Genomic DNA, 22,328 nt, shown 5'->3' with positions numbered 1-22,328 from the left:
GGGTCCTCATGCTCGAGAACTTCCTGCACTCAGTCCAGTATTGTCATTACATCAGTATCTTCCCAATAATGTGGAAAATTGTACAGATATGTCCTGTACGCAAAAAGGACAAACACAACACTGCAAACTACCGCTCTACTAGTCTTCTTTCCATCAATATAGTGATGGAAGGTGTCATCAACACTGCTATCAAGCAGCCCTAGATAACAAATAACCTGCTCGCTGACAGGAGATTGTCCATGCTGTCTCATCCCTCTGTCTGTATGCTGTAAACCATACTCTCGATGCAGTCTCACCGATGCACTGTATAGCTGAAGCATAACCTCCCTACTCTTGCATGTAATTCCGCTCACATCAAATGATAACATTCTGTAGGTTTCCTGATTACTTGCTGCACCTTCATATTACCCTCCTAAGATTCATGCATTAATCAGGAAACCTAATAGAATGTTATCATTTGTTGTGAGCGGAATTACATGCAAGGGTAGGGAGGTTATGCTTCAGCTATACAGTGCATCAGTGAGACTGCATCTAGAGTATGGTTTACAGCACTGATCACTAATTAAAGAATGTTAATGCATTGGAAGCAGTTCGGAGAAGGTTTACTCCTTGCCATTTCATCATGCACAGAACGGGAGTGACATTGAAAGTGGAACTCTATAGGGCTGGTTGTGGTTGGGTAAGAGAGAACAGATGGAGCTTGGGGGAGAGAATCAACAGACAGAGGGATGAGAGAGCATGGACAATCTCCTGTCAGCGAGCAGGTTATTTGTTATCTAGGGCTGCTTGATAGCAGTGTTGATGACACCTTCCATCACAATATTGATGGAAAGAAGACTAGTAGAGCGGTAGTTTGCAGTGTTGTGTTTGTCCTTTTTGCGTACAGGACATATCTGTACAATTTTCCACATTATTGGGAAGATACTGATGTAGTGACAATACTGGACTGAGTGCAGGAAGTTCTCGAGCATGAGGACCCTTCAGAACTATTACCAAATCTTGTCATGGCACATAGCCTTTGCAATATTCAATGCTTCCAGCCATTTCTTTATATCATATGGAGTTAATTGAATTGGCTGCACATTGAGTAACCTTCTTCCTTGGTTAGAAATACCCAGGTGTATTTTCACTTCCTAGTTCAGTGTTAAGACTCAAACTCTGGTGCATTCTTCCACTTTTCCAAGTTTTTTTAGAATGGAGATAATGTTAGGAAATTACAACTGCAGTTTTGTTTTCTAACTTGACAGTCAAATCTTGTGTCCCATTACCACTAGAAGTAAACAAATAACATTAAACTTTCAATGCAAACCAAAAGGTAAAAGTCTTTTTGTGAAAAGTGCCTTGAATTGTGATTTTAAAGGAATTGTGTCTCTCAAAGTCTTTACAAAAATAAAAGATAATGGGAAACCATTTTTACTTTAGATACAATCAAGAAACTGAGTGTAAATTGCCACTGTTTTCCATGTTATCAGATTAAATATATAGTAGTGGAACTTGAATTCAATCTGAGCAGTGTATTTAAGAAATGCATTAATGTGATTTTAATTTTAACCAAAATGCAGATTATGCTAGAGTTTAAGAGCAGTCGTGAGTATTCTCATTTTAAGCTGTGTACACTTTGATTTAAGGGATGTGTTGATTTAATGTGATTAATTTAAATTCATTTTAATTTACTTTTTTTATTTACTCATGGGATGAGGGCATTGTTGGCAAGGCCAGCAATTCTTAGCAATCCCAGAGGACAATTCAGACTCAACCACATTGCTGTGGAGTCACATGTAGGCCAGACTGGGTAAGGATAGCAGTTTCCTTCCCTAAAGGACATTAGTGAAACAGACAGGTTTTTCCAACAATCGGAATGAATCATAGTCATCATTCGACTCTTAATTCCAGACTTTTATTGAATTCAGATTTCACCATCTGCCGTGGCAGGATTTAAAACTTGGTCCCCAGAACATTACCTGGGTCTCCTTGATTAACAGCCGAGCGCTAATACCACTAGACTGTCACCTCCCCACTCAAATAATAACTTTTTAAGAGTGTCAATGATTGTTTTCAATCAGTAGGAAAGCTGACTGGCTTCTAGCTCTCCATGAGAATACTCTAGTACACTCCCAGATTAGTTCAAACAGTTGAACAAACACTTCAGGATCCCAATACCTCTAAACCAAAATCAGAAATCGTTGCAAAACAGCAGATCTGGCAGCATATGTGGAGAGAATGCAGAGTTAACTTTTCAAGTTCAGTGACCCTTTTTCAGAACTGATATTAGCTAGGAAATGGTGGGGTTTTTTATGCTGTTATCGGTGGGGGTGGGGAGGGTGAGCAGACAGGCCGAGAAAGGGGTGGGCGATAGTAAGCTAAGGAGGAAGAAAATCTGATAATGAGCACAATGAGTAGGTAAAAATAGACCTGCAGGAGAGAATCAGAAATCTGGAGGATTGCCCACCACTGTGATTGACAGGGTGATTAGCTGTGTTCGGCCCATTTACCACATTTTGTCCTCACTCTTCTCTTCCCTCCCATATCACTGTTTGAAGCTCCAGTCCTCACTTTCACCCCACCAGCATCTGCATCCATAGGCTCATAAGCTGACATATCTTACCACCTCCAGTGGGGGTGCTGCCACCGGATATATATATCACTTCCCCCCCCTTGTCATTGTTCTGCGGGGACTGTTCCTCTGGGATACCCTGGTCCACGCTACCTCCACTCCCAACACATCGCCATGGCAACTTTCCATGCAATCACAACAGGTACAACCTTGTCCATTTAACTCCTATCTTCTCACTATCCATGGCTCCAGATGCACCTTCCCAGGTAAAGCAGCAATTTTCCAGGACTTCACTTAAGCAATCTATTGTATTTGCTATTCACAATGTGGTCTCTACACTGGGGAAGAGAAAATGCAAACTGGGTGACTGCTTTGTAGAACTCCAACATTATGTCGATAAAAATGACCTGAGCTTCCAGTGACCTTCCATTTCAACATGCCACAGTGCTCCCTGGCCAATATTTCTGTAGCAGGCCTGCTACAGTATTTCAGCGAGCCTCAAAGCACAGCAATCATCTTCTACTTGGGGACCATCGAGTTCAGTGACTTTCGAGCCCAAGCACTTCTTCCATGTCCTTTACCCACCTCATTTGACTCATTGTCCCCATTATCAGCCATCTCCCTTCCCTGGCTTACTATCAGTCATCTCTTTTTCTGCCTAACTTTCTTCTCTCTCTACTGGCCACCTATCTGCTCACTCATTCCCCCTGCGCCCCGACCCCTTGTCATCAGCATAAATACTACCTTTTCCTAGCTATTATTAGTTCTGAGAAAATGTCATTGGACATGAAAGGTTGACAACCACGGATGTTGCCAAACCTGCTGAGCTTCTACAAAGCTTTCTGCTTTGTTTCAGATTTTCAGCATCCACAGTTCTTTGCTTTAATATTATTCCAGTATCTCTACCCATGTTATGTCTGATAGATAGAAAGGCCTGATTGAATTTCATCCTCTGTCTTAATGTGTGTTGCCTGAAATGTGGTTGCTAAGCATGGAAGCAAGAGTCAACGTTACTCCTAATCAATCAACCATCAGACCAATCACTTCACTTCACATTTTGGAACTGGCCAGACAGCAGATTATTATTAGGCTTGTTATTGTATAGTTTGGCAGAATTAATTAATGACATCAGAGTTGAGGCATTCCTAGCCAGCAACAATTAAACTATGATTGAATTTTATATCCGCTTTGAAAAAATGTTTTTTTTTGTTCACTCGTAGGACATGGGCATCACGTTCAGTGTTTTATTCTAAGACGAAGATTAATTTTTTTCTCTCAACCTCAGAGGGCTATGGAGCTTTAGAACTCTGCCTTAGAAGGGGCTGGCTAGCATTTATTGCTGGTTTCTAGTTGCCTTTGAGATGGTGGTGATGAGCTACCTTGAACACTACATTCCGTGTTTTACTCTAAGACGAAGATTCATTTTTTCTCTCAACCTCAGAAGGCTATGTGACTTTAGAACTCTGCCTTAGAAGGGGGTGCAGATGAGAATGTTGAATATTTTTAAGACAGAGATGGATAGATTCTGGCTAGACAGAGGAATCAAAGATTATTGGGGGTAAATGGGAATGTTGAATTCAAAATACAAAAAAAGCAGCTTATTGAATGGTGAGCAGGCTTGAGGAGGTCAATGGTCTACTTCTTTCACCTATTTCATTTGTTAGTCCTCACTTGTGGCATTCAATCTCTCTAAGCATCTTTGGGAAATCCAAAAAAAATCACCAAAACACCAATGACCTTTGCTATTGCTTCACTAGCATCAAATCAAATTTAAGAAAATGATCCACCTTACTCTATAGTATATCTGGGCTGTGCCAGATGCTGGCCATCACTGCTGTTAGCTGATTTAGCATGGATTTCCTAATGGACCAGGAAAGAGCCATTCATATAAAAATGTAAAATTATGTTGAGTGTCACATCCACAATGATAGCTGTGTTGGTTGATAATCGTGGTCCCAGGACCTCCCTCACTAAATTGTAAAGCTAACTCATTGCTGTTTTGGGGAATGGTGAAGTGCATGGCCATAGACATCAGTTCATATCCCACCAGATCGGCTGGGGAATTGCGATTCAGTTAATAAAATAAATCTGAAGTAATTTTGAGGCAATCCGGCCAAACCCACTGTGTTTTGATCTTCACCACCTGATGTAATGGTTTACCAACTACTCAACTGTTACATATCATTTGTGGACATCTCGTAAGAATAAAGCTAGATAGACCATGACATGAGCTAGGTACTGAACAAAGTAAAGATACAGCCAGTCAGTTCAGTTGATTCTATTAAATCCTCCTCACTCACATCTGAAAATGTGCAAGATGTTGGCAGAACTGCTAAACAAACTGGAGATATAATAGTTTCATGTAGTCATAACTAGTATATTGTACCTTACAGCTCATGTCCCAGGACCTTCATAAGCATGACAGACCCATCAGACCTGGTGGCCCGGTGGTATATTGTGAGGGGAATGGTCATGGAGTCCTCAACATTGATTCTGGATGTCATGGCATCAGGTCAAATCTGTACATAGAAAACATCCATTGACTGCTACCCTCTCAGTTGATAAATCAGTGCTTCCTCATGTTGAGCACCACTTGGAAGAAGCACTCAGGGTTTTTATTCATTCACAGGTGCCAGATGAGGGTTTTGCTAGTTAGATCAGCATTTCTTAGCTATCCCAGAAGACAGTTAAGAGTCAACTACATTGTAGATCTGGAGATAAATGTAGGCCAGATTAGGCAAGGGCAGTAGTTTCCCTCCCTAAAGGACATTAGTGAACCAGATGGATTTTTCTGACAACTGACTATGGATTCCTGGTCATTATTAGGATTTTAATTCCAGGGCTTTTTTTTAAATTGAATTCAATTTCCACATATGCCGTGGTGGGAATCAAGTCTAGATTCCCCAGAACATTACTTAGGTATCTGGGTTAACAGTCCATTGATAATACCACTAGGCTGTCACCTGCCCGCTGGGATAGCAAGGGGAAGATTGTGCTTTAGGTAGGGTAATCCCATTACCATGTGTAATTCAGCAGCATCGCCATTCACAAAAGTGGTCAAATCTTGAAGGGCCCACGGCTTGTCTGGAGAAGATTAATCAGAAAACTCACCAGCATACCTGTTACAAATGTATTTCAACTTGATAGCATTTGTGGGAGTGACTACAACAGTCAATAAAGAAAGAAAGACTTGTATTTAAATAGCACCTTGTGTTCTTCAGATGTCCCAAAGCAATTGACAAGGACATAGTACCTATTAATTTGTGCAAGAGCAACCTCCCAAAAATAGCAATATGATACTGATAAATTATTGTGTTTTGCAGCATTATCAGCCAAGTAATACAGACGATTTCAATAACAGAGCAGGCATTTACACAGCCAGGTATTTATTACAGTGAACATTCAGACCACTGAGCTCTCCATTTACTGGTAAGTTAATTCTGAACTCAGACAAATGCTGGGACAAATGCTACCAGACTCTTGGACTTTTTTTTGCTTTTCAATTTGGTTGCAGAAATGACACCCAATCCAGTGTGAGTGGGAAGATGATTGGGAGCCTACAGAAACAAAACAATTGAATAAGATTTAAGAATGGTGGTGGAGTCATGGTACTGTCACTGGACTGGTAATCAGGAGACCGACGCTAATGTTCTGCGGACATGGTAGAATTTCAATTCAAAGACCTGGAATAGTGAAAGAAAAGGCTGGTTAATGGTAACCATGAAACAGTTGTCAATTATTGTAAAAACACATTGCTTCACCAATATCCTTTCAGGAAGGAATTCTGCCATGTTCACTTGTCAATGTGTAACTCCAGACTTACAGGTATACCCTCCAAAATGGCCTAGGAAGTCACTGAATTCAAGAGCAATTAAGGAAGGACAGCAACAACTCTTAGCCTTCTGGTGTCATGCATATGCCATGGAAGAATAAATACCTAAACCTGTAAGCTTTTTCAAGTTTGTTTGAATTGGACCCACCACTCCAATGATGTGGATCAGCTCAGCACTGCCTCTCAAGGGCAATTAGCATTGGGCAATAAATGCTGGTCCAGCCAGCAACACCCATATTCCATGAATGAATATTTTAAAATTTATTACGGTGACAAAATGTCGGAAAACAAACCTTCTAGCTCAGTGAGCAAACTTACATCCACAACCTCAACCTGAGCAACAAATCTTCTCAAAACTCGCTTTTTAAAAATCTGTCAGAAAGCACAAAATGAAACAAAGAAGTGTGTGCAAATTGCAGCTGGATACTAATGGTTCTGGTTGCTGGAAAGTGGGCAATGTGGTTGAGAGACAGGACTGAATTATTGACAGTGGAACTGACTCAGGTATCATGTGACGCTTTGCTGTAGCTGGAATACTGATTATCTAATATCATTCTTAACTTTGTTCTAAGACAGTCACATGATTGTGATACATGGTCCAGCCTTTCTGGAACAATCTTAGATCTTAAAATAAATCAGCCTCAGAATCTATCACATGACAACCAGCAGTCTCTGCTTCTTAACCTGATTCAGACGTTTCTGTCACATGATGTGAGTATTTGGCTCATGTCCAAATTCTACTGTCAAATCCTCTTGTGGTTCATAACCTAACAGTGGATTGCTGACTGGATTGGAAATATTGCTTCACCAGGCAGTATGAACTCTTGCTGTTGTGAAACTGAAATTGCTGTGACCTGTTCTCTGCTGACCCCTACTGGAAAGCCTGAGAACTCCAATGAAGTTGAAACTGGGCTCAGCTGGAGTCACCCATAACTAGATATTTCTTTTAACTTCATGGCAACATTACCTTCAGAATTTGGGAAATTCCAGTAAATGGGAGATAGCCACTTCCATTCTTTTGAGAAAGTGGCACCAATAAGGTACATTGAACAAAACAATTCCTCTTTCATTCTTCAAAAACCCAAAGAAACCTGAATGAAAAGTAGAAATTGCTGGAAAGTTTCAGTAGGTCTGGCAGCATCTGTGGAAAGAAATCAGAGTCAACATTTCAGGTCCACTGACCTTTCTTCAGAACAGTTCTATTTCAACTATCATTGTAATGCTGCAGCAAGGGCATTTTGCCTCAGGAGCATGCACGCACCTCATTGAGTGCATCAAGTCACATCTTTGGGTTGTCTGCTTGCCATCACAGCGCCCACTGACTCAGAGCTTATGGATGCTCACAGCATCACTGCCTTGTATTGCCTTACCTTGCCATTTTCTGCATTACGACCTAAGCCAGATGTTGCAGGCTCAAAGTACTGTTGTATTTTCTATTTAGTGCAAATATGAATGAAGAAGCTTTTCGGGGTTGTTAGTAGGCCTCAGTCAAGTTAAGGGTAGGGGGAGTTGGGGTTGGGGGGGGGGAGCGGATAGCCTTCACTGATGGGTTCCTGGCACAGTATGTCAAGGGCAGCCTCTGATACTAAACAACTCACTGGAGGAGGAGGCACCACAGATATCCCAGATTCAATGATAGGGCCCAGCACATAGCATAAAATACAAGGCTGAAGCATTTGCAGCAATCTTCAGTTAAAGTGTCCAGTGGATGATCCATCTCGCCAACCTGCAGTGGTCCCCAGCATCACAGATTCCAGTCCTCAACCAATTTGATTCACTTCACATGATATCAAGAAACAGATGGAGGCACTGGATACTGTAAAAGCTATGGGCCTCAATAACATTCTGGCAATAGTATTGAATATTGGTGCTCCAGAACTTGCTGCGGCCCTAGCCAAGCTGTTCCAGTACAGCTACAACACTGGCATCTACCCAACAATGTAGAAAATTGACCAGACAGGTCCGGCAGACAAAAAGGCCAATTCCAACCCAGAAATTATTGCCCCGTCGTCTCTCGATCATCAGTAAAGTGATGGAAGGTGTCATCAACAGTGCTGTCAAGCAGCATCAGCTCAGTGATGTCCCATTTAAATTCTGCCAGGGCCACTCAGTTCCTGACTTCATCACAGCCTTGGTTCACACATGGACAAAAGTTGAATTCCAGACGTGAAGGTGAGAATTATAGCCCTTGTCAACAATAAACTTTAGCAAAATTAGCATCAATGGGAATTGGGGCAAAGTGTCCAGTGGTTAGAGTGATGCATGGCACATAGGAAGAAAGTGTGGTTGCTGAAGGTCTTCATCCAGGAATAGGAGGATAGAGCAGATGAATGCATGGCTGAGGAGCTGGTATATGGGCGAAGGATTCACATTTTTGGATCATTGGAATCTCTTCTGGGGTAGAAGTGACCTGTACAAGAAGGATGGATTGCACCTAACTTGGAAGGGGACTAATATATTGGCAGGGAGATTTGCGAGAGTTGCTCGGGAGGATTTAAACTAGAAAGGTGGGGGAGTGGGGTGGGACCCAGGGAGATAGTGAGGAAAGAGATCAATCTGAGACTGGTACAGTTGAGAACAGAAGCAAGTCAAACAGGGCAGGCAAGGACAAGGTAGGACTAATAAATTAAACTGCATTTATTTCAATACAAGGGACCTAACAGGGAAGGCAGATGAACTCAGGGCATGGTTAAGAACATGGGACTGGGATATCATAGCGATTACAGAAACATAGCTCAGGGATGAACAGGACTGGCAGCTGAATGTTCCAGGATACAAATGCTACAGGCAGGATAGAAAGGGAGGCAAGAGAGGAAGGGGATAGCATTACAGCTGTGCTGAGGGAGGATATTCCCAGAAATACATCCAGGGAAGTTATTTGGGTGGAACTGCGAAATAAGAAAGGGATGATCACTTTATTGGGATTGTATAATAGACCCCCCTAATAGTCAGAGGGAAATTGAGAAACAAACTTGTAAGGAGATCTCAACTATTTGTAAGAATAATAGGGTGGTTATGGTAGAGGATTTTAACTTTCCAAACATAGACTGAGACTGCCATAGTGTTAAGGGTTTAGATGGAGAGGAATTTCTTAAGTGTGTACAAGACAATTTTCTGATTCAGTATGTTGATGTATCTACGAGAGAAGGTGCAAAACTTGACCTCCTCTTGGGAAATAAGGCAGGGCAGGTGACTGAGGTGTCAGTGGGGGAGCACTTTGGGGCCAGTGACCATAATTCTATTTGTTTTAAAATACTGATGGAAAAGGATAGACCACATCTAAAAGTTGAAGTTCTAAATTGGAGAAAAGCCAATTTTGACGGAATTGGGCAAGAACTTTCAAAAGCTGATTGGGTGCAGATGTTCACAGGTAAAGGGACAGCTGGAAAATGGGATGCCTTCAGAAATGAGATATCAAGAATCCAGAGAAAGTATATTCCTGTCAGGGTGAAAGGGAAGGCTGGTAACTATAGGGAATACTGGATGACTAAAGAAATTGAGGGTTTGTTTCAGAAAAAGAAGGAAACATATGTCAGGTACAGACAGGAGAGATCGTGGAATCCTTAGAAGAGTATAAAGAAAGTAGGAGTATACTTAAGAGGGAAATCAGGAGGGCAAAAGGGGGGCATGAGATATCTTTAGCAAATAGAATTAAGGAGAATCCAAAGGGTTTTTACAAATACATTCAGGACAAAAGAGTAACTAGGGAGAGAATAGGGCCCCTCAAAGATCAGCAAGGCGGCCTTTGTGTGGAGTTGCAGAAAATGGAGAAGATACTAAACGAGTATTTTGCATCAGTATTTACTGTGGATAAGGATATGGAAGATATAGTAAGATATAGTAAATTGCAAAATAGATGGTGACACCTTGCAAAATGTCCAGATTACAGAGGAGGAAGTGCTGGATGTCTTGAAACGCATAAAGGTGGATAAATCTCCAGGACCTGATCAGGTGTACCAGAGAACTCTGTGGGAAGCTAGAGAAGTGATTGCTGGGCCTTTTGCTGAGATATTTGTATCATCGATAGTCACAGGTGAGGTGCTGGAACTCTGGAGGTTGGCTAACTGGTGCCACTGTTTAAGAAGGGCGGTAAGGACAAGCCAGTGAGCCTGACATGGGTGGTTAGCAAGTTGTTGGAGGGAACCCTGAGGGACAGGATGTACATGTATTTGGAAAGGCAAGGACTGATTAGGGATAGTTAACATGACTCTGCATGTGGGAAATCCATGTCTCATAATATCTGGTCGGCATGGACGGGTTGGACCAAAGGGTCTGTTTCCATGCTATACATCTGTATGACATTTCTGCAGGAGTTCATCAGGGTACTCTCATAGGCCCAACTATCTTCATTTGTTTTATCAATGACCTTCCTTCCATATAAGGTCAGATGTGTGGATGTTTGCTGATGATTGTATAATGCTCAGCATCATTCCTGACTCCTCAGAGGCTGAAGCAGTCCATAGCTATAAGATGGGTAACAGAGGGTGGTGGTGGAGGGTTGCTTTTCGAACTGGCGGCAGAGTGGTGTGCTGTGAGGATCGATGGTGGGTCCACTGCTTTTTGTCACTTACATAAATGATTTGGATGTGAATGTCAGAGGTATGGTTAGTAAGTTTGCAGATGACACCAAAATTGTTGGTGTAGCGTACAGCAAAGGTTGCCTCAGAGTACAATAGGACCTTTATCTAAGGGGCTGAGGAGTGGCAGATGGAGTTTAATCTAGGTAAATGTGAGGTAGAGCATTTTGGTAGAGCAAAAAGAGGTGGCAAGGTCCTGGGGTGTGTTACCACACAAAGAGACCTTATAATACAGGTTAATACTTCCTTGAAATCGCAGGTATACAGGGTAGAGAAGATGTTTGGTACACTTGTCTTTACTGATCAGTGCATTGAGTATAGGAGTTGGAGGTCACGTTTTGGCTGTATAGGACATCGGTTTGACAACTTTTGGAATACAATGTTCAATTCTGGTCTCTTCGCTATAGGAAAGATGTTGTTAAACTTAAAAGAGTTCAGAAAAGATTTACAAGGATGTTGCCAAATTTGGGGGGGTTTGAGCTATGGGGTGTGGCTGAATAAGGTGGAGCTGTGTTCCCTGGTGCATTGAAGGCTGAGGGGTGACCTTGGAGAGGTTTATAAAATCACGAGGAGCATTGGTTGTGTGAATATTCAAAGTCTTTTCTCCAGGATAGGGAAGTCTAAAACTAAAGGGCACATAGGTTTAAGGTGAGAGGGGAAAGATTTAAAAGGGACCTAAAGGGGCAACTTTTCCATGCAGAGTGTTTTGTGTGTATGGAATGAACTGTGAGAGGAAGTAGTGGAGGTTGATACAATTGCAACATTTAAAATTAAAAAGCACACAATACCAGGTTATAGTCCAACAGGTTTACTTAGAAGTACAAGCTTTCAGAGTGCTACTCCTTCATTAGGTAGCTAGTGTGGCAGGGTCACAGGACACAGAATTTATAGTAAAAGATCAGAGTGATCATACAACTGATGTGATATGTTAAATAAATCTAGTTAACCTATGTTAAGTCTTTCATGTTTTAGAGATCCATGGGTTGCAGGTTTCGATTCATTAATATGTAAATCCCAGAACTTCTTTCAAGTCATATTCCCGAGATAACAAGGTTTTATAAAAAAAGGTGACATCTCAGCTCAGAAATACATTAAAGGTGTGAGATTGAGTCGGACTGGTTCTATTTCCAAAGTAGGATTGACTGCCTACAGATTATGTTTTTTGAACAAATTCACCTCATAGACTTATATGTGTGTGTGAGTGAGAGAGAGAGAGCACTCATGTGACTCGGCCAACGTTGTCTATCTCAAAAGTTGCAGGCAAGGATGTCCTGAGATGAAACATTGGTGAGACAAAGCAGATGCTATGACATTGGACACTGCACAACAATTGCCAGACAGGGATGTTCCCTCCCAGTTGGGGAACACTTCAGAGGTCAGGGATATTTGGCCTTAGATCTTCGTTGACTATCCTCCAAGATGGACTCCGGGATAAACAACAACACAGAGCAGAGGCTGATTTCCAAGTTTGGTACTCATGAGAATGTCCTCAACCTGGGTCTTGAATTCATGTCACACTGCATGTGACCCCACTACATTATACACTCACACACTCTCACTCTCTCTCTCTCTCTCTCTCTCGAGGGCAACTAGGAATGGGCAATAAAAATGTTGCAATGATAGTTGCTGGGGTAGCCCAAGGTGCAAGCTGAGGTATTGAAGCATCCGATAAGTGGGTCAGAGATATGGCATGATGGTTCTTAGAGGCTGACATGTTGGATGCCAATGGCTATGAGTGCGAAGTGTGCCCTGAGATGTTGGTGCCTGGTGTCCCATATGGAGGTCCTTTGGAGGAAGTGATGAGATGAAATCACCAGATACTCGCTGTGACTTCTTTGTCAAGAGTTTTCAACTTCAAGCTCCTTCAGTACAATGGGAAGCTGCATATTAATGAGGAAACTCGTCCCATTCATAAGACATTTAACAAGCTATAATCCACTTATTTGGCAACTGTTTGCTGCCTAGTGAGAAACCTGCCATGGTGCTCAGTCAAAGAATTAAAGATGCAGAGAGTTGATTCTAGACTACTCACACGATTCTCGCACAAATCATTCAGACTCCAAAAAGATTCTGACCAAAATAAATGGCCTTTCTGAATCCTCCAGATAGTATTGGGCTTGTCCAAAATGCATCTTGCTGATGTACAATGCTGCAGCCATACTAGCAGACAGGCTAGAACCCATATCTCCACACGTGCATGAGATAACACTAGCAGACATGCTCCCACAGCCATGGCTTCAATTGTCACGTGCAAGCAACAACAGCATAGTTTTTCAGCAATTATGTTACTGTTCATTTTGTTTGACTTCCTTAGATTTAAGGTAATCAGGCCCTCAGCATCTTGTGATGGGTATTACTCTCCATTGGGCCACCTATGAGTTAATACTACCCCAGTGCCCAGTGCTGTAAGGGGAGTCATCACATGTCAATACCAGATCTTTCTTTGGATCATAGTGTGCCAATACCTTACAGAATGATAGCTGTTTCTCCGCCTCACTGAAAACAAGAGCTTGTCTATTCAACCTATACAAGACTGACTCATTTTTAGGAATTGATGCAAAGATGCCAGGATGGAGGCCAGGCTATGTCTAAACTTTCCATATTAATTTACCAGCCTGGACTCCGGGATAAACCACAACTGAGCAGAGGCTGATTTCCAAGTTTGGTATTCATGAGGATGTCCTCAACCTGGGTCTTGAGTTCATGTCACACTGCATGTGACCCCACTACATTATACACACACACACACACTCTCACACTCTCTCACTCTCTCACTCTCTCTCTCTCTCTCTCTCTCATTTATCAGAAATGACCTAAGCACCTGGGCAGGCATGGGATCCCAGGCACCTTTGATGGCCTCACTTTATCTTCCAACAGGTATAACCTGGTCTTGACAACTTTGTAACCCAAGTAAGTCACTTGGAGGGTCTGGAACACACATTTTTCCCTTCTTAGGCAAACACTTGCCATGTAAAAACGCCTTAGGACTATATCCAAATTCTCTAAGGGTACCTTATTAATTTTTGCTGGAAAAGCGCAGCAGGTCAGGCAGCATCAAAGGAGAAGGAGAATCGACGTTTCGGCATAAGCCCTTTTGCCCGAAACATCGATTCTCCTTCTCCTTTGATGCTGCCTGACCTGCTGCGCTTTTCCAGCAACACATTTTTAAGCTCTGATCCCCAGCATCTGCAGTCCTCACTTTCTCCTCCCTTATTAATTTTCCCTGTTATTAGAACGTCATCTAGGTAAATGGCGACCTGAGGTAGACCTTCAAAATGTTCTCCATTGTCCACTGAAAAATTGAACAGGCTGACGCTACCCCAAATGGCAGGTCTCGTATATTAGTACAAGCACTTATGGGTTTTAATTGTAGCATACTTCTGGGAATCCGCATTTAAGTAGAATTGCAGGTATTTATGGCTGATGACTAGCTTCATGAAGGACAGCTCCCACGTCCCCCAACCCCACCGCCAACTTTGCATATGAATCCGTTATCTGAGGGATTGGATATTTATCCAGCTGCAAAAAACAGTTTAGATTAGATTAGACACCAACACTCTGAAGAGTGACCCAGCCAGATCCATTTCCTTCCGATTAATGCACCTAACACTATGGGCAATTCAGCATAGCCAATTCACCTGACCTGCCCATCTTTGGATTGTGGGAGAAAATTATGGGCGGCACGGTGGCACAGCGGTTAGCACTGCTGCCTCACAGCGCCAGAGACCCGGGTTCAATTCCCGCCTCAGGCGACTGACTGTGTGGAGTTTGCCCATTCTCCCCGTGTCTGCGTGGGTTTCTTCCGGGTGCTCCGGTTTCCTCCCACAGTCCAAAAATGTGCAGGTTAGGTGAATTGGCCATACTAAATTGCCCGTAGTGTTAGGTGAAGGGATAAATGTAGGGGAATGGGTCTGGGTGGGTTGTGCTTTGGCGGGTCGGTATGGACTTGTTGGGCCGAAGGGCCTGTTTCCACACTGTAAGTAATCTAATCTAAAAACCGGAGCACCTGGAGAAAACCCATGCAGACAGAGGGAGAATGAGCAAACTCCACACAGACAGTCGCCCAAGGCTGGAATCGAACCTGGGACGCTGGTGCTAACCACTGAGCCACCATTTTTCACTCAGGTTTTTTTCCTCTCTTTCTGGTGGTGGAAATTGAATAAAGATTTGTGCACCTTGTGTCTCTCACTGTGCCTCACACCTGCACACACACACCATGGGTGCTGGGGAAAAAATAAAGCACTACTGCAGTTAGGCGGTAGTGTGGGGGTTAAATAAAAAAAAGAAAAAAAAAACAGAAGTGGCGTGGTGGAAATTGAATAAAGATTCATTCAACTTGTGTCTCTCACTGTGTCAAAAAAAAAAGAGAAATAAACAGGAGATTTCAGACTGTCCTCATTCTAGGGACTGACTCTGTGTTGGCTGGTGCAACAGTCAGTATGTTACTGTTAGTTTCTACTTTCCTTTTTTTGGAGGGGAGAAACCTGATTCCTGAACTGGCTGAATTATTTAGCCAGTTTGTGAACTGGTATTCCTTTTTTTTTTAGCATTTTCTCTTTTTATTTCAGATCTCCACCATCCAGTGTATTTGTTTTGACACTGCACAGCATTACCCAGGCCTCTCGATTCCAGCTCAGTGACAAGTTGTTTTTTTCAGTGATACATTTCTTATTCACTTTTGACCATCATTTAAATGTTACAAAATTCCTGACGTGCCTGAACCAATTGGCCTTTGCTGTACCTGTAAGCATAGATGTTGTGTGTGGCATTGGCAATCTTTTTGTTCTGATAAAGTTCCTGTAGAAGCAGTTTCACCTGGTTAGGTGTCACTACAGGAGCTAGATGTGCCTGAAATGTACTCCTCCGATCAGTGATTGGTTCTCCGTGAATTATTGGAGGAAGTTGTTCGACTTCTGAGCTTTCAGGAATATCCACATCCACTGCTAATTGCTGAGAGGGTGGCTGACACCCAAGAAAATAATCATCTTGATCATTCACTTCAGCCTCTTCTGTTGTTTTCCGTGTTTCTGGAACTGCATCAGCTGATTGGGATTTGAGGAGAAGGAAGTCTCGAATCTTTCCCACCCAGAGGAACAGTATGCATTCTCCCAAGTTCTGCAGATACTGGTATTCCTTTTAGTGAGGATGGATTGTTAAACCCCTGATGCACATAATGTGTTTCAGGTGTAACTTGGTTCTCATTAGGGGAGTGTTGTTTCACTGGTTGGTTACAGCTTGTGTGTTACTCTTTTCTTTGAGAAAAGGACGATGTTAATTTTGTGGTAGGGCTTAGCCCTTGGACTCTAGTTTTCTTTTTTTTTATATGTTCTTCACTTTTTATTGGTGTTTTGACTGAGCCCTTGTGGAAGACATACATTTTACCAGAGGAGCTGTTCCTGTGGGGAGGCCTAGCCCTGGGATTGGGCGTCTGAAGATTGAACACTTGCATGTGTGCTGGGAGTTGAGCAGTTGCTGTATCCTGGAGTTTGGCAGCAGACCTTTCCTTCAGGAGTAGACCAAACCCCTGTGAGTTAACTGCACATGTACTATGTTCCTGTGAGTGGGCCTGGTTTTCCAAGGCTGGGCCAGGACTCTATGGAGACTGAACAACTGTGTGCTGTGCATTTGCTGCCTTCAGGAGTGGACTCTGCCCTTGGTTGCGGACTCTGTTTTTAGCAACGGACTCTGCAGTTTGGAGCGGACTCTATTTCTGACAATGCACATTGTATACTGGAGTGGACTCTTCCTGGAAATGGATTCTATAGCTTGAAGACTGTATAGATTTGGACTGTGTACCAGAAAGGACTCTGTTTTTTGGTAACTAACTGTATTGTGGTGTTTCCTGGGTCTATCACCTGCACTGTCTTGCGTGTCCCTGGGTGTGGCAGGCCTTGCTGTGAGCTGGGAGGCTCATGGGTCATCCTGAAAGCTGTCACCCCGAGATCCGGAAGATGGGTAGGCTGTCCTGTGAACCTGAAGGTTGGTAGGCTGTCCTGAAAGCCAGAGGGTGGGTAGGCCACCCTGATGCCAGTCGCCCCGCGTGTCAGATGGTGGGTAGGCCGTTCTGAGCACTGTCATCCTGAGAAGAGGTAATCGGGACGGGCTGCCCTGGAGGTGGTCGAAAGGTGTTTCAGGGCAGCCGAGCACCAGAAGGTGCATAGGGGCGGACTGAGATCCGGAAGGCTTGTGGGCTACCCTGCATGCTGTCGTCCCAGGGAAGGGGATGGGCTGTCCTAGAGGTGGCCGGAAGGTGTGCCAGGATATCCCACTGCCCGGATGGTGCATCGGGGTGGGTGAGAGCCCAATGGTACGTAGGGGCAGACCGAGATTCTGAAGGGCGAGTAGCCGTCCTCAGCGCTGTCACCCCAGGCAGGTACTGGGGCGGGCTGCCCCAGAGGTGGTCAAAAGGTGCTGAGGGTGGTTAGTGAAGCTGGAAGGTGGGTAGGCCAACCTGACCGCTGTCACCCCGGGCAGGTACTGGGGCGGGCCATCCTAGAGGTGGTCGAAAGGTGTGTCAGGGCGGCCCGAGAACTGGAAGGGGCATGGGGTGGACCGAGAGCCGAAAGATGGGTAGGGGCGGGCTGCCTTAGAGTGGTCAGAAGGTGGGAGGGACGGGGGGCTGCTGGGTCCGTATTGTCTGCATTTTTGTATGTAACAGTATTGTCTAATGTACAAATGTTATTGTCACTGTCTTGTCATATGTGGAACTGGGATTTGAGGTTTGTCCTCATCTCCCTGTAAAATGTTTGAACGGTAGGGTTTGGGGCCTAGCTTTGCTGCTCCTCGCCCTGTTAAATTGCTGTCTCTTGTATACAGCTGTAAATGTTTTTTGTAAACTGTTTTGTAATTTGTTTAATAAAATAAAAAACAATTTTAAAAAAATAAACAGGAGTGTTGGGCGGCACAGTGGTTAGCACTGCTGCCTCGCAGCGCCAGAGACCCGGGTTCAATTCCTGCCTCAGGCAACTGTGTGGAGTTGGCACATTCTCCCCATGTCTGCGTGGGTTTCCTCCGGGTGTTCTCGTTTCCTCCCACAGTCCAAAAATGTGCAGGTTCGGTGAATTGGGTCTGCTAAATTGCCCGTAGTGTTAGGTGAAGGGGTAAATGTACGGGAATGGGTCTGGGTGGGTTGGTCTTCGGAGGGTCGGTGTGGACTTGTTGGGCCAAAGGGCTTGTTTCCACATTGTAAGTAATCTAATCCGCTGTAACTCTTTAAACTCCCACGTCTGACAAGAAACGCATATCACTCTACCAAAGGCCATTTTTTTAAAAAAGAGAGAAAAATAAATAAACAGGAGTATCGGGGGTTCTGCTTACTCTTGGAGCTGGTTTTGAGAAACTGAGTCAGTGTCATATACTATGCACTTGAAAGTAAAGGGTGACTTGATGGCAGGATACTAGCCTTCATGGAGTTATTTTAGTGGTAACTAGAGAAAACATGCCCATGAAGTCATCTTTGAGCTGGGATAAGCATTTCTGTCATCATGCCACAATTTGGGAAGCTTTGTGATGTTAAAGAGTTAATTTGCTCCACTGACCTGCAGGAAGTTGCATGTCCTGAGGGTGGGGTGTTATGTCTCTGTCTTACAGGTAGAATGTAAGAAATTTACATTGTCATCCCTTACCATTCAGAGCCATTTACATCATCATCCTATTCCAAATCAATAAAAACATTGTAGTTGGAATTTTGACTACTCCCTGTAGTTAATTCACAACAATTTGACCATTAAGGAGTGATTTACATTACATTGTTTCTGGAAATGATGTGATCACTGCATTGTGTCTTGAGGGACATGTAACTGTGGGGGAGTGACTGGGGGATGTTGTCTTGTGGACATTATTGACTGTGATGTCAAGATTTTGTATAAAGGAAGGACTGTTTTCTTTGTTCCAAGAGATGCCTTGACATGGCTTCACAAGCATCTTTTTTAGATTAGATTAGATTACAGTGTGGAAACAGGCCCTTCGGCCCAACAAGTCCACACTGACCCGCCGAAGCGCAACCCACCCATACCCCTACATTTACCCCTTGCCTAACACTACGGGCAATTTAGCATGGCCAATTCACCTGGCCTGCACATCTTTGGAATGTGGGAGGAAACCGGAGCACCCAGAGGAAACCCACGCAGACACGGGGAGAATGTGCAAACTCCACACAGTCAGTCGCCTGAGGCGGGAATTGAACCCGGGTCTCAGGCGCTGTGAGGCAGTAGTGCTAACCACTGTGCCACCGTGTCACCCATTGCGAAGAGTGTTAAGGGTTTCTCCAGAAAGCTTGTCCTGTGCTTAATAAAATTTTGCTTGTTCACACAGAAGTTGGTGTGTTGTAGTTGCATCAAGTGTATAAGGATCTCGGGGAAAAAAGAACCTAACAGCTCGACTCTTTTGATCCTGCCATCGAAGACTGGAAAGAATGTGTTATTGTTTTTCTGAGTAAATGACATTGGGGCAAATGAAAAGTAACTGGTAATTCTCGAGTGTGAAACCCATAACATTTTCAGTTATTAAGAGCCTAACTTTCCTGAGACACCAGATATTAAACCCTTCAAGAGTTGATGGTTTCAACTAGAAATATTACGACCCCAAGTGTCGTCTAATTGTGAAATGCTATTGGTTTTACTTGGCAGTTTGAGAACCAAGGGAATCTATATTGGGATTTTTGACAAGTTTAAGATGACAGGCAGAGGCATGTGATTTTGGTCTAACCCTAAGCAAGATGCTGAGGAACCATTTGATATGTGGGATTAATGATGCGACCATGCATGAGTTGCCCTGTGTTGGTGCCATGATCAAGTTTGCAAGCTCTCTACAGCAGTGGAGCTTATGAGTTACAGGGGATCGCGATGGAACTGGACACCTTCGCCAGGCCAACTGAGTTTGGGGAATACCACTTTAGTGAAGTCAATTGCATAGCCTCAAGAATAGAGGGACTCTATGCCAGTCCACAGCAAAATCCCAAAGCAAAGTTGAACCTTGGTCAAACAATTAAAAATTTTTTGAGGATCCATTGTTGCTGCCAGTATGCGGACTCAAGACAGCAAAAACGTCACACTAGGCCTGAATTGAGTAAGATAACTCATAGGCTCATATCCAGGAGAGACCGCAGCCTGGAAAGTCCACCTACAGCTGGTTTGGAACAGTTAAATTGATTGGTTCTAATTTGGACATTGCTAATCAAAATAAACATCTGGTTAATTGATCACCCTGTTTGAATGGAAGTCAATACCAGCACGGCTGTATCGATGATTGCGGAACCAGTCTTTACCAAAATTCGATCTGGGCTCCAATCCTTAAGTTTACTATAACGTCAGCCAGGCTGAGAATCTATACCAGGGAATCCCACAGATTAAGGGTACAACTTCAGTTCTGGTCCCTAATGAGAAGCAGTTGGTTCAGTTAGCACAGATTGTAGTAAAAGGCTTCAGCCCAAGCTTGATGGGATGAAATTGGTTGAGAAAGATTCAACTTGATTGACTCGACATTTTAAAATTAGAAAATGACTGCCTGAGTGAAGTTCTAATTAAATACCCCGATGTTTTTCAGGAAAGGCTATGGACTATCAAAGAGACCAAAGCCACCTTACATGTCGACCAGGGACCAGGAAGCAATTCCACAATTCTGCAGTGCCATTTGCAAAAGTAGAGGCATAAATCAGAAGGCTGGAATCATCAAGCTCATGCAGTTTGTGGAACGGGCAGCCCATCAGGTTGGTTTGCCTTTGTGGGAGTTTCAAACAAGCAGTAAACCACTTTTCGCAGCTAGATAAATAGCCAATTCCTTGCATTAGGACTTATATGCAAGACTTGGGGACGGGGGGACTCTCCTTCACAAAGCTAGATAATGAGACATGCATACCTGAAATTAGAGTCATAGTCATTTCAGCATGGAAATGGACCCTTTTGTCCAATCAGTTCACACCAACCATGTTCCCAAACTATACAAGTGCCACCTGCCTGCACTTGGCCTAAATCCCTCCAAACCTTCCCTACTCAGGAACTTATCCAAATGTTTTTTAAACACTGTAACTGTACCTGCATCCATTACTTTCTCTGGCAGTTCATTCCACACATGAACTACTCTGTGTAAACAAAAAAGTTGCACCTCATGTCATTTTGAATCTTTCCCTTCTCACCTTTAAAAATATGCCCCCTAATTTTGAACTACCCCACCCTAGGGAAAAGACCTTTGTCATTCATCTTATCTATGACCCTCATGGTTTTATAAACCTCAGTAAGGTCACCCTTCACCCTCCTATGTCTCTTTTTATATTTCAATCTCTCCATTCCACACAACATCCTGGTAAATCTTTTCTGAACCCTCTCCAATTTAAAAAAATCCTTCCTATAACAGGGTGACTAGAACTGTGTACCCCAGAGAGGCCTCACCAATATCCTGTACATCTCAACATGACCACTCAAGTCCTATACTCAAAGGTCTGAGCAATGATGGCAAGCATGCTAAATGCCTTCTTCACCACTCTGATGACCTGAGGCACAAATTTCAAAAAATTATGTACCTGAATCCCTAGCGCTCTCTGTTCTACAACGCTACCATTAATTGTATTAGTTTTGTCCTTGTTTGTGTCAACAAAATGCAATACCTCACATTTATCCAAATTAAACTCCATCTGCACTCCTCAGCCCATTGACCCAATTGATCAAGATCTCTTTGTAATCTGAGATAACCTTCTTCACTGTCCTCAATACCACCGATTTTGGTATCATCTGCAAACATAGCATACCTCCTGTATTTTCATTCAAATCATTTATATAAATGACAACAAAAGTGGACCCAGTATCAATTCTTGTAGGTCACAGCCTTCCAGTTCAGACAAACAATCCTCCTATCTTAAAACTAATATTGTATCCAATTGACAAGTTCACCCTGAATCCCAAATTAGTCTATCCTGTGGAACCTTGTCAAAGGCTTACTAAAATTCAAGTAAACGTCACTTACTGCTCTGAATCGTTTTGGTTACTTAATTTAAAAAATTCAATCAAATTTGTGAGGCACGATTTTCCTTGCACAAAAGCATGCTGATTATCCCTAATCAATTCTTGCATGTAAATCCCAGCTTTCAGAATCATTTCCAATCATTACCCACCATTGATGTCAGATTCCCAGATCTATAGTTTACAAGCTTCTCCTTACAGCCTTTTTAAATAAAGGCACAATATTAACTACCCTCCAGTACTCAACTATGTTTATAAATGATACAAATAGTTCTGCTGGAGATCCCACAAAGGAAATATAGAACAAAGAAAAGTACAGCACAGAACAGGCCCTTTGGCTCATGATGTTGTGCCAAGGATTAATCCTAATGTGAAACATCGAGGGCCGAAGGGCCTGTACTGCGCTGTAATGT

General features: G+C 43.1%; 1 long non-coding RNA gene across 1 annotated transcript in view; it reads left to right on the top strand.

Annotated features, from left to right (window-relative positions):
- Positions 1-20,521: 20,521 nt before the first annotated feature.
- LOC148148995 (uncharacterized) overlaps positions 20,522-22,328 on the top strand; it is a 115,319-nt gene continuing 113,512 nt past the window's right edge. Inside the window, exon 1 of the long non-coding RNA XR_015758487.1 lies at positions 20,522-20,669. This is a non-coding gene — a long non-coding RNA (uncharacterized LOC148148995). The remainder of the gene's footprint in view (positions 20,670-22,328) is intronic.

This window comes from Chiloscyllium plagiosum, unplaced genomic scaffold (genome assembly GCF_037043375.1).
Source record: "Chiloscyllium plagiosum isolate Xiang-an unplaced genomic scaffold, Cpla_swu_hap1 HiC_scaffold_10, whole genome shotgun sequence".
NCBI classification, from domain to species: domain Eukaryota; kingdom Metazoa; phylum Chordata; class Chondrichthyes; order Orectolobiformes; family Hemiscylliidae; genus Chiloscyllium; species Chiloscyllium plagiosum.
Note: the sequence above shows the minus strand (reverse complement) of the source record. Positions and strands in the feature narration are given on the sequence as shown.